At 33.9% G+C, this 13,118-nt stretch overlaps 1 long non-coding RNA gene across 1 annotated transcript; it reads left to right on the top strand.

Annotated features, from left to right (window-relative positions):
* Positions 1-850: 850 nt before the first annotated feature.
* Positions 851-9,257, top strand: LOC118911627 (uncharacterized). Its single transcript, XR_008997067.1, has 4 exons — positions 851-2,072; positions 4,890-5,018; positions 5,259-5,367; positions 7,871-9,257. It is a non-coding gene; the product is annotated as an uncharacterized LOC118911627 (long non-coding RNA).
* Positions 9,258-13,118: the final 3,861 nt, after the last annotated feature.

Genomic DNA, 13,118 nt, shown 5'->3' with positions numbered 1-13,118 from the left:
GTGCAACCATGGTGAACAGCACAGCAACAGTCTGGCAAAGAAAAAGGGTCAGGGCTGGCAAAATATGGCAGGTGTCAAAATAAAAGGTTAGGCTCTGTGCCTGGGGACCCATCTGTCAGATTAAAGTATGATAAGGCAATTAATGTATTCATTTATATTGCTTATGACAAACCATGTATTCAGTAAAAATGGTCAACTTAAACATTCTCTACTGTTCTATAAAAATTAGAATATAAAAATAAAATGTTCAAGACAAAAAGCAAGATCTGGTAATGAAATGGGTTGTTTACATAAATAAATAAAGGTTTGAGGAATTATGGTAGCCTACAGTGAAGGATTAGAACTCTTAAATGTAACATCTTTACAACAGAGTGATTAAACTAAGGACCTACAAAATTGATATTTATGTTGTAAGATAATTTTGGTAGCATTCCTGGTGAGTTCAGCATGCTTGATATTCATTAGGCTAGATTTCATAATCTAGTAATAAAATGAAGCCCAGAAAATTTCTGAGGAAATGGAAACTTAGAAATCTAAGATATGTGTCTTGCATTTTCTTTAAATGTTTTGTTCACAACTTTGTCATTATTAGAGCTTTCATTTTCATTTTGTGACTAATCCTGACTCTTCTTTACTTGATTTATTATTTATTTAGCTTTCTCACTACTTCTGTTTTACAATCTGTTTAAACTAGAGTGTATTTATATTTAATACTCATCAGTGAAGCTTTTTTTACAGATAAAATAAATTATCAGAAACTTCCAAAATGTCTAATTTTACTGGTCAGTAAAAAATATACCCAGAATTATGAGAAAAATTAGATTTACTGCTGTCCAAAATGTTATGCAAAAACTGATATCTCCCCATATTTTCCTCCAAATAAAATAAAGCTCTCAACTATCATGTTTTAATAATTGAAACTCACACCTTATGGTACTACCAATATTTGAAGAGAAACAACATGTTAGTCTACATGGTAATATGCTATACAGAGAGAAAATTCAAGTTTTATAATTGCAGAGGGACAAATGCCTGTATAAATGTTATTGCCAAGTTGCACATGCTGTTTATTAAATGATGAAATTTAACAAGTAAAGCCATTGGAAGCATAAAGAAGATTCCTTTGGTTTTGAAAAGAACAGAGGTAGTGTGTTCAATAGATTTATTTTCTTGATGTTGAAGCAGGTGTACTTTCATCATGAGTACTTTCCATTTATTAGAAGGACATTGGTTAAACTTTAAGTCAGTGATTTTCCTCCCCTTCAAAGTCCTAACATTATTACAGTCTTAAACTATCTTCTATTGGACATATGAAATGGCTTTCTCTAATATAACTGTAATGTTAGAAAAGAAGTTGAGGAAGGAGAAGTAAATAAGAAGATGCAAAATGTAAACTTTGTTAAATGATCTATTTAATAGTCTGATACATGCTTTACAAATTATGTTTGAAGTTTAATTATAATTAACCACTATTTAAAATCTAATTCACTCATGGGCTCATTTCCTGATTCAGAGTTCAATGTTATTCCTTTTGCTGGTTTTATTACATTGAAACCTTAATCTAAGTTATCTCTGCTTCCTATTTACCTTCATTTGTCTGGATGTACTTGAAAATGCACCAGGCCAAAAACACCAAAACCTTTCCCCTATTCACCACTCTGTACAACTCTTCAAAACTCTAGGATATGCTGCATAATAAAAATATTAATTTCAATGGAAAATCAAGATGTCACGGAATTTTGTCATGAACCCACAAGAATAATACACCAAAAAGAGGGTAAGATTTTTGTTTTACTTCTTGATGGTGAGAATTATCATTTTTAAGTTAGTTCTTTCACAGTATATAACCTGTCTTTGCATGGGAAGAAAATAAACAATGGGGCTCGTTTTACATAAAGAAAAATCAACCTAATTTTTTTCTTTCATTTTTCTGCAGAAGTATATGAGAAAAACTTGCGGGGTATCCACTCACTTCAATTCAGTCATTTTAAGAAATTATGAAAATTCTGATAAGTTTTAATACTTTCATTTGCTCTGGCATAGTATAAATACGCACTGATCTATCATCACAGGTATGCTTCCACTAATTTCCTCTTACCAATCAGATATAAATGAATACTAATCTGTTCATTGTTTTCTTTTTTTTAAAAAAGCTTAAGATGTATAAGAATATTTGGAAAAAATAATTTTTTTTCATTTTTCATTCTTTCAACCCATGGTAATTGTAAATGGTATTCATGAGTATCTTAATTATCTTAACACAGGATGGAAATTTTTAGTAAAAAACCTGTGATACAAAGAAAGTACCCAAGTACAATTTTCTTTCATGGTGTAAAAAAAAAATGCCATTACTTTCAAAAGTTTATTGTTTTCAAATCTTTGAGATATGTTCCCATCAATCATCAAATTATGTTCTTCATAAGCATGAAATGTTAGATCTCATCCATTCTCAAGGCATCATCCATACCTTCATCTCAGACACACGGTATTTGTTTCTCCAGTAGCTCCTGGGTATTTTTTTTTTTTAATCGATAAACCACCCACACAATACAAGGAAAGTACTATTATTATCCCCATTTACAGATGAGGATACTCTGAGACCCTTAAATAATTTTTAATAATTGAGATTAAATAATTCTCAAAGTATGAACCTACTTTATTTTAGTAATTAAACTTCTATATTTCTACTTATTTGCTCAAACCAGGAATGTCAAAATCTTGAAGGTCTAAAGAGCAGCCATGTGAAGTTATGCTATAAGGTAGGAAAAAAAAACCATGAAAATGAAAAGAAAGTAGCAAACAGTCTGAAACAGCAAAGTAATTTGTTGAGGGCTAAACATAAGGATTTGAAAATGAAAAGTGACAAGGAAATATGAACAAGCAAGACTAGCTAAAATTGTGGAAGTTTAAGATAAAAATGGAAAGGGAAGTATACTGGAAATGGTGATAGAGGAGCACATATTTTGTCCTCTAACATATGACTATTGAATAATTCTGAGAGAATATTTCCTGTATTTCCAAAAGAAAATAAAGAAGCATCTACGTATCTGAGATTAAAGATATTACTGACATTCATAATTTTTGTAATATATCAGGTGAGTAATTTATTATATTAAGAGGCATTATTGTATGATAATGGGTTAAATGATAGACTTTGTAGGCAACCAGGAGTTCAAATCTTGGCTGCCCAACTTCCTGTTATGTTTATGATCTTGGCAGTGATTTGCCACAGCCACCTCCATCTGGCTCACAATACCTGATTATGTGCATCTCCTCCCAACTTCATGTTCAGTGACCTCACACTGGTAGTTTGAAATCAGCCAAATCGAGATTATTTACACACTTACAATTGGCAAGCACTGTGAGTCAGAGCCTATTCCCCATGTGTCGGCTTACCAATACACCACTACATCTTAGGGAATTAGGTAAATTCCCTAATCCTTCTAAGCTTTAGTTTTTTTGATTTTTTTGTTTTTTTTTTATCTGAAAATTAAAAACAGACTTGACAGGTTCTCATAGCGTTTTGTAGACCTTTCAATGGATGATATATTTCATATGATTCTGGTACCTAGTAAATATCAATAATGGTAGCACTCGAGTATTTTAATTCAGCCTGTTACACAGGAACATAGAACAATTTTGCTATTCTAACACACTAGAAAGCATTTCAATTAGTTCATCAAAATTTCAGGAGAGGAGAGTTCATAAAAATTACTTCACTCACTTTATAAATGAAATGGTTTCTCCTATATATTATTATATTTTTGTAAAGATAAATAATTCCTAATACTTGTATAGTAATTTCTTCTGTATGACTAGTTAAAAAAAAATTCTGTTTCCTACAGTGACTCATATATAGAAGCCCAAGAGCATCTCTTGGGGTTTTAACACACCAACTCCTGAATTAAATTTAATCCATGTCTTCAGTTCTTCAAAACTTCTTGATAAGTTAATATGAAGACTGATGCTGGCTAGACATCCCACTGTTTGGAAAGCTCAAACAGAAAATTTCTGAGCCAGAGCCACTATGTCTATCAAGATGACAGGCAGTGTGTATACCCTGAAACTTTAAAGGAAGGCACTGCAGGAATAAGAAAATTAAGAAAAGATTAAATGGTCTGGAGATAACCCTGCTTAGTTGTCTATCACTCCCACCTAGGTATTCTTCAACTTGAAATACTTATTCTTAAAATCTTTGTTTCATTTCTCTGACTTTGGAATATAATTTTTATAATATCTTAAAATAAGTTTGCATACACATTTTCCACTATGGCTCGAAGTATGAATACCCTCTTTTTGTTAAAATATTTTAAAATTCCAGTAATTTAGTAGTAGGAAAAGAAACTGTTGGAGTTGAATTAAATTGTAATGACTTTTATTACTTCAAAGACTTTGTGGTACAAAGTTTTTTGCCCCTTCAATCCAGTGTTGCTAAGAGGTTTTCTTGGGCCAAAAGGGCATTAGCAAACGTGATGAAAGCAGAGGTTGGACACACACTTGCATGTTAGGGTTTACTGTCTTTGCTGTCCTGAGACCGCCATGTGAAGAAATTTAAGCTAGTTTCCTGGAGAATGAGTGACCACATGGAATGGAGATGAGCCATACCAGGTGAGGCTCCCCGGGGTCAACCATGCTGCCGAATACCAGGATCGACCAAGCCATTCTTCATGACTCAGCCTCAGAGGGCCTGTTTGCTAACTGGAAACTACTTATCATCCCACAGAATCATAATCAAAAATAGGATAGCTGTTTTTAGTCAGAAGTCAACCTATCTACAGCCCATAGGCCAAATCCAAAACACCCGATATTTTTGGAAATAAGATTTTATTGCAACACAGCCACACTCATTTGTTTGTGTATTGTCCTTTCTTTCCATTTTCTTTCCACAGATACCACTGCTTTCACACTACAAAGGTAAAGTTGAATAGTTGCCATGGAGACTGTATGGCCTGCAAGGCTTGAAATATTTACTGTCTTGCCCTTTACAGAAAAAGTTTGCAGATCCCTGTTCAAAGCCAGTAAGTTTTGGGGTGGCTTGTTAAGTGGCAACAGAAAAATGGCAGACTTATTTTTTTAAAAAGCCTTATTTCTTGTTTAACTAATAAAGTCCTATGATCGTGAAAAAGATATGTTCAATTTTCTCAGGGTCAATGAACTCTTTTATGGCAAAAGCAATACTATTTGGATTACATTTCTAAAGCACAGTTATGAAGATTGGTGCTTATACTAATAATATCTGTTCTTCCTTTTTCCCACAGTAATACAGTTGGGGCTGGGCATGTAGCCACCCAGCTAGAGATGACATTTGTGGGCCCGTTCTCATTATGTGTGACCACAACACTAGGTTTTCACTTTCAGACTACGAATGTAAGTGATGTATGCATTTCTTGGGCTTTTTTACGCTCTCATGCCTCTCCCCGCTAACTGGAACCAATAACTAACTGCTTTACCACACAGACAGGTAGAATGTTCTAGAGAATGGAGATGTACACAGTGAAAGGACCTTAGTCACTTAAAAGCCCTATGGAACAGAGAGATACTCCAAGTTGGATCACTCATTTTAGACTGTTAACATGAGAAATAAACTTGAATCTTCCTTAAGCCACTGAATTATCATTGGGTGTTTTTTTTTTTCTTCAGTAGGGTACTCTTATCCTAACTAATACAATAGTTCTATGCAATATACGTTGGCACCAAGATGATTTAGTTGGTAGAACATGGGATTTGGGGTCAGAAACTCTAGGGTACTTTGATAAACTTTGCTCCAGTTTTTTGAACTGGCCAGAGGCTAGTAATTTATAGTAACTGTGATTTTGTTTTCCTGGATAAAAATATACAACTCCAGATAGGCTATGCAGAAATTTTGAAAACTGACCTTTCTAATTCCTACTTCTACAAGTAAGAGAGCCACAGTAACTGGTGACTGCCCTAGGCATGTGTCAGTTTAGTCCCAGGAAATGCTTGTACACAAACATAGTGCCTTAGGTAATATAATGGGAAATAATCAAGGTAGTTTTTTGGCATTTGGATGGCTAGGAATAGTTTTCCTTGAAAAGACACATACACTCCATTTTGAGGCTATTAGAAGGAAATTGGGGAAGAGGATTTTAGTTACATTCTGAATATACACTCAATGATGGTAGCCAATAAGTCTCAAACTTTAGTGTGTATGAGGGGGGGACTTGAGAAGTATGCAAATTTGAGTTCTCCCTCTTTCTCTTCTTACACTCCTAGAGATTCTGTTTCAGCAAACTAGGGTGGATACCTAAATCTTCATATTTAAATACTACCCCATGTGATTCTAAGCAGAAATCAAATTCATATAGTAAGACTCAGTTCCAGGAAGTGGAGCAATCTAGATGTGGCAAATAAATTCAGGAGAAAAAGTTCAATCCAGGTTTCCAAAAGAAAAACTTTAGATTTTTAAATACTCTTTTAAGAACAATTTTGTTGAAAAACTAATAAGGAAGAATTACCAAACACAACAGTAAAAATGAAATTGCCCCATTTTGCCTGTGAGTTTCCTACTCACTGTTCGGAGTCCAGTTTAGAAGAACCTCTTTTGGAAGTTATATTAGATGTCTCTGTCATGTGCTTTCATCATACTCCCTAATTTCTAGGTCAGAGCAAGTAGTCCATTAAGTTTAGCTGTTTAATTGCATGTCTTCCCTGCTGAACTAAATGCTCTGTAAGGAAAGAAATTGTTCCTTTCTTGCTCACCAAAGTATCTCTACAGCCTATTAGGACACCGGAAATATGCCAAGTGCTTAACTAATATTTATTGAAAGAACGTATCTCTGAAGGGAAAACAGCAGGTTGATTTTGAAATGGACATGAACTGCAATGAGACCAGGAGGGAATTGTCTAAAGGATGTGCTGATATCAAACAGATAATGACTTAAGCAATACAAACCTAACAGAGGTGTATTCCTAAGATAAGGTTGGGCCATGTCCCCTTGAAACATTCGAGTTTGGAGAGGGAGTAGATTTTAGTGCAGGGCCAAGAATTAGAGATAAAATACTTTATTCAGACCAATCTCCCTACAAGGACTATCCTTAGCTTTAGGGAAGGTGCTTTGAACAACTTTGACTTTCTGCACTGTTATTCTTCTATAATTATGGTGGTTATTCTATACTATTTAATATTCTTCAGCTAATATTGAGGATGATATGCTTGTGAGGAATGGAATTGGTGTGAGATTTCCCAACTATCAGAGAAGTGATCAGCTCAGATATTAGAATCCAAAGTTGAGCAAATAAAAGCATAACTGAAATGTGGCATTTAAAAAAAGTTGAACTCATAGAAACAGAGAGTAGAATGATGGTTTTAGAGGCTGGGTGGTAGGTAGAATGAGGAAATGTCGGGCAGAGGGTACACAATTTAACAATTTAAGTTATAAGCTGAATATATTCTGGAGATCTAATGTAAAGCATAGTGACTATAGTTAATAATACTGTATTGTATAACTGAAATTTGCTAATAGAGTAGATCTTAAGGGTTATCACTACCATAAGAAAAAATAAAGGTATTTATCTATGTGAGATGAAAGATGTGTTAATTAGCTTGATTGTGGAAATCATTTCACTATATATACACATATGTGTTGATATCAGATAATGACTTAAGCAATATAAACCTAATATGTATATATACACACATACACACACACACATGTATGTAAAATTATCCATTATACACCTTAATATAATCTTTATTTGTCAATTATACCTCAATAAAGCTGAGGGAAAGCACAATTGATTTAAAACATTATCCATTTCTCCAGACTGTTTCTGCAGAGTTGTTTCTGACAGAGTTGTTTAAAATTTAAACAAAATATATTACTTGTCTGCTTTAAAATTTTGGTTTCAGGGTACCGTGTATTTCAAGAGTGAAAGAGCAAAAAATGATGGATGCTAATACACTAGAGGGAAAAAATGGAAAGAGCTTGTGGAAAAGGTACAAGCAGGCTGAGAAGGTACAAGCCAGCTGCCTGAGCCGGGAGAAGTCACTCAACCTCTTTTTTACCTGCATCTCATTAGTAAAATTAGGAGGCAGGATGAAATAATTTATAAGGTTGCTATTAGCTTTAAAATTTTTATGAGTTCAGAGCCTTTAAAACATGGTGTCTTCAGCAAAAACCACCACTGCAATTTTTTTTTCAATATTCCTTTTTACCTATAATGGAAACAAGTTAAAAATAATAAGCCTAATGTTCACAAATCCATTAAATATTTACTGGTTACTCTCCTGATGACCGTTTTGATTCAATACATGCTATTATAAATCATCAATATTTTCAAAATTCAAAAATGTACACAAAGGAATTTTTTAGCTCCTGTGATGGCTTTGAACTAAAGTATGGTATCTCTGTTTGTGTAAGTGTTTTCATGCTTATTCATCAGTAAGCCTAAAAGTCTAGTATAGTAATATATATATACATGCTAAGTGCTTAGTTTGTCAGTATAGTTTTCTTCTTGAATTGCAAATTGAGTAGCTTTTCTAGGGTCCCCCATTTTTTAAAAAAATGTTAGTGTCCAGGCAACCATCAGAAGAAGGAACTTCTTCAAACCCTGTGGCATGCTAATACTGAAACTAAAATGAGTGTTATTTCCCTTGTGGGAAATGTTAAGGATAAAGAGGAAATATGTATAGATAAGGATATTTGTTTTTATAGAAATAATGTGATCATATTATTTTATAATTTTGTAATTTTTCTCTTTTACTCTGTCTCTAATAATTGCTTTTTTAATATAAAGAAAATCTTTCCATTTTCTTCTTAATGACATATTTCTATCTTTTTATTTTCCCCAGCTATTCATAGAAATAGCTCTCTGTACACATTAGATGTGATACAGTAAATATTTGTTGATTAATTAGCCTTTTCAATGCTACTTCCAAGTCCTGCTTCACATCCTCACTGTGACAAATACTGTCCGTCACCACCTTAGCTTTCCAGCCCCAATTCTAGGGGCATGTAATGCAGTTGTGGCCAGAGAGTCCCCAAACAACATCTTCTAGGAAGATTTTTCCATACTTTTCAGACACTTTTTATCCAACTTATGAACAGTCTTGTGTGAAATTATCAGAAGCTACTGCAGCCACCTTATAAGGCTGGAGAGTAATGGATACACTAAGGGTTGCAGAAAAAAGATTCTGAAGCAACCCAGTACCACCCTACCTTTATAAAAGAATTTGTGATATGTGATGCAATAAATGTTCCTTATTGCTTAAGCCACTTTTAGTTGAGTTTTCTGTTTCTTGCAGCTGAAACTGATACATTGATTGTTCCTTTATTTCCAATCTCCACACATATAAACATGATTTTATAGAGCATAAAATCTTAAATAAGTTTAAAATAACACCAGCACTGTTTCCTTTGAGAAGGAAACTAGTCACAGGTATAAGCACTACCTAAAACATATAGTAATAATGACAACAGCTTACAGTTTATTGAGTGCTTTCAATAAATACACAGGACATTGTGCTACAAACATCACATATATTATTTTATCTGCTCTCACTTGGGGCAAAACATTATCTCTACTTTTTAAATGCAGAAAATGTGGTGGAGAGATTATAAATAACCTGCCAAGATCTCACGTCTAATAAATGAAAAACTCAAGGTCTGATAGGCATCAGCTAGTAATCATTACAGTATCTCTTAATGCCTGTGTATATTTAAGATATAAGCGATACATGGACTTCAGGCAGGATGTAGGAGTAAAATGAACAGGCTAGCACATCGTCTTGGTGTTCTCTGACCTTATTACTTATATTACAGCTGTGTGTACAGACTCTGCTAATGGTTTGCAGGAACGGCAGTGGAAGTGTCTCTATCTCTCTCGCTTTCTCTCTCTCTATATATACGACATGCAATTCAAAGGAGTGTATTTAAATGACATCTAGCAATGCTAATATTCTTCTACATTAAGAAAATTTTATACATTTACTGGTAATTTCACTTATAGACACACTAGTGAACACAATTAGATAAAACATGGCAAATTTCCCTGGATATACTATATACCCCTTCTATATTGACAAAGTATTGAAGTGAATTGGAAAGCAGACCACTAAGTTGAATCAAAGTTTATCATTTTAAAAATAATTATTTTCTTGATTTTGATAATCTAGAGGGTTCAGAGTAGTAAGGTATGATCTTTTCTGAGTAGACCAAATCTCAAGAGCTACAGTGAATAAAACTTAGTAATGAAAGTGTTAAAATTCATTTTCCTGAGTAATTTTATCAGTAATTAATGATATACCTTGCTCCATTGAATAGACATGACTTTAAAACTAATCTTTAAATTTTACAACTGTTTTATTACATAATATATTCAAAAATTGATATGTGATTATTTATTTCATCTGCACAACAATAAAATATTTGATACTTAAAAATCACAAAAGTATGAAAATAAAACAGTCACAAACCCTCCAGCCAGCTCAGGAGATAGAATATTACCTATATCAGTGAGGCTGTAAATATGCTTTCTTCCAAATCCCATTCCCTGCCAACCTCAAAAGTTAACTGATACTCTGAATTGTGGTCTTATTCTTCCTTTGCTTTTCAAATAGTTTCTATCAGAAATTATCTCTCTCTATATTTCAAGGTTTATAAATGGTATCATTGTCTATGTGTCTGTAACTTGCTTTTCTCACTGAAGGCTGTGTTTTTTAGGTTTATCAAATTGTTGCATGCAGGTGTAATTTGTTCACTACATGGTATTCCACTGACTATGTAACAATTTTTAAAAATTCAGTCACTTACCGAAGAGTATGCTTTTTCCAGTTTCTTACATTGCTATTAGAAATATGTTAATTGTGTGTTCAAATTATTGCTATTTTAAAATTTCTTTTGGCTTACTATATCAATAATTGAAAGTGGTGAATGGAAGTCTCTCACTATGATTAGGGATTTGTCACTTTGTTATTGTTTCAACCATTTTTGCTGGTATATTTTGAAGATGTTTTATTAGGTACACACAACTTAAGAATTATTAAATCTTTCCAATGAATTACTTTTTTTGTCATTAGGTATTTAGCACTTTATTCCTAATTATGCTGTTTTATTCATTAAAGTTTACTTTGTCTTTCACAGAACTACAGATTTTTAAAAATTAATCTTTACCTGCTACATATTTTACATATTTCAATTTTTCCACATGCTTATGTTGTAGTGGTAGGAGTTGCTCTTAATTGTTGCAGGAAATCTGTAGAAGGGCTATGTGAAACTACTGCATTGAGGGGAGGAAAAGGCAGTTTATTTGCTGGTTCCTTCATTTTCCTATTTTTTATTGGTTATTGTCTGCCCTGTGCAGTGCTACCTCCCCAAGTTTCTGGGTTCTGTTAGCTGACTTATCTAGGTATATGGTAGGGAAGGCACAGCCTCCCGGCATCCCATATAGCCAATAGGCAAATACAGGGTCTTTATGTTGGGGCACTGTGTGGAGGCCCTAAATTCGTGATGATGGAGGTTGTAGTACCAGTGGCAGTGTCCACAGCTTCACAACTGTGGAAGATGTGAATATTTGGTGGAACCTCTTTCCCTCCACCCCATCACTAGAGAGACAAGTGGCTGTTGCCTTGAGACATAGGTGGTTTCAGGCAGAACTCAGTGCATAAACTGAGCCCAGTACAATCCATCTCTGAACCACTTGTATTGGCTCGCAGTCAATCTTTTGTGAGTACAAATGCCCACACTTTTCCCCTGAAAGCTGAGTTACAAGTCCAATCTGTTTAGGAGGTAGTGAATTGTAGGAAACTGAAAAATGTACAGAGTTTTAGAAAATCATAGTTATATTCCTCACTGCTGCAGCTGGCCCAGGGCTATAATTAAAGGATTTAAGGAATAAAAAGTGCAGAGAGAGTAACAGAAATTCAGAGAGAAGAGAAGATGGCATTATGCTAGGTTTAGATTATTTAAAACTTCTAAGGACTCAGAAATTATATTATCTGTATTTTTTTCTTAGATTCATCCCCTCTCCCACTAACCAGATGCCAAACATTTTTCATTATTATGGAATTTATCTTTTCAATATTTACCCCTTCATGAATACATTTACAATGAAAAACATAATTTTTAGCCTCTCCTAAGTATAGTGAGAATGGATTTATTGTTTAATTTCTAAAATTGATTTTATTATGAGTGGTCCATCATTCAGCAAAATGTCAATTAGATAATGAAGTGTCCTACAATTTTACTGGAAATTGTGAGGGGGCTATGAAGTTAACCATCATTAAAAAAAATGTAAAAACAAAACAGAAAGCTGATTGTTCTAGACCCTACACACAGTATACATTTAGTGCAAAAATTGTTTTGAAATGTTAGTAAAATATGTTTTCTAAGTAAACTTGATGTGGTATAACTCACTTTTGGAAGAAGGGTAAATATATTTAAAAATAGGCTCATTGGAAGAGCAATAGGGATATTTTATGGCAAGAAGATATTCTACACATACGTGGAAATCTAACGTTCGAAGGAAGGAACAGAGGGAATAGGGAAACAAGAGAAAAGGAAAAAAAAGCAAAGAACATTGGAGGATTTTGTACAAAATTTCCAACATTCTCCTGGTAACTACTACAAGGCTATCATGGAGGTAAGGCACAGTGTTTGTTAAAGAGGGACTTCAACTGCCTGAACTTTCTCCCAAAGCAGAGCATCTGAAAACATTAATTATATTGATCATAAACGTATGCTCAGAAGAATGGCAGGGTATCAGTGAGTTTGAATATCTAGAACTAATACTCATCAAGGTGAATTACATATCACTATTGGTGATATAAAAGTGGCAAGATTTTTAGAATAGTGCCCATGCAACCAAACGGGTTTTTTTTCCTTCTCTGCTAATTTTCTACCTGCTTCACTGTTGCCTTATAGTTTCCCTTTCCAGCTAAGGAGGGACTCTGAGGGCAATTCAAGTGTTGGAATTCTGTTAGATAGGCCTGGTCTAAGGTGAAATTCATTCACAGATTAAAGAAGATGCTGTAGAGAAACATAAATATTAGGAAGGGAAGATCCAAGACTGGGATCAAACAAAATTCTCTGTTAACACCTAAGAAGGACTGAGATGCTGAACCTGGGACCAAGACAACATACCAGGAACCCACATCCAAG

The sequence above is a fragment of the Manis pentadactyla genome, chromosome 4 (genome assembly GCF_030020395.1).
Source record: "Manis pentadactyla isolate mManPen7 chromosome 4, mManPen7.hap1, whole genome shotgun sequence".
Taxonomy (NCBI): Eukaryota; Metazoa; Chordata; class Mammalia; order Pholidota; family Manidae; genus Manis; species Manis pentadactyla.
This window is presented reverse-complemented; position numbering and strand designations above follow the sequence as displayed.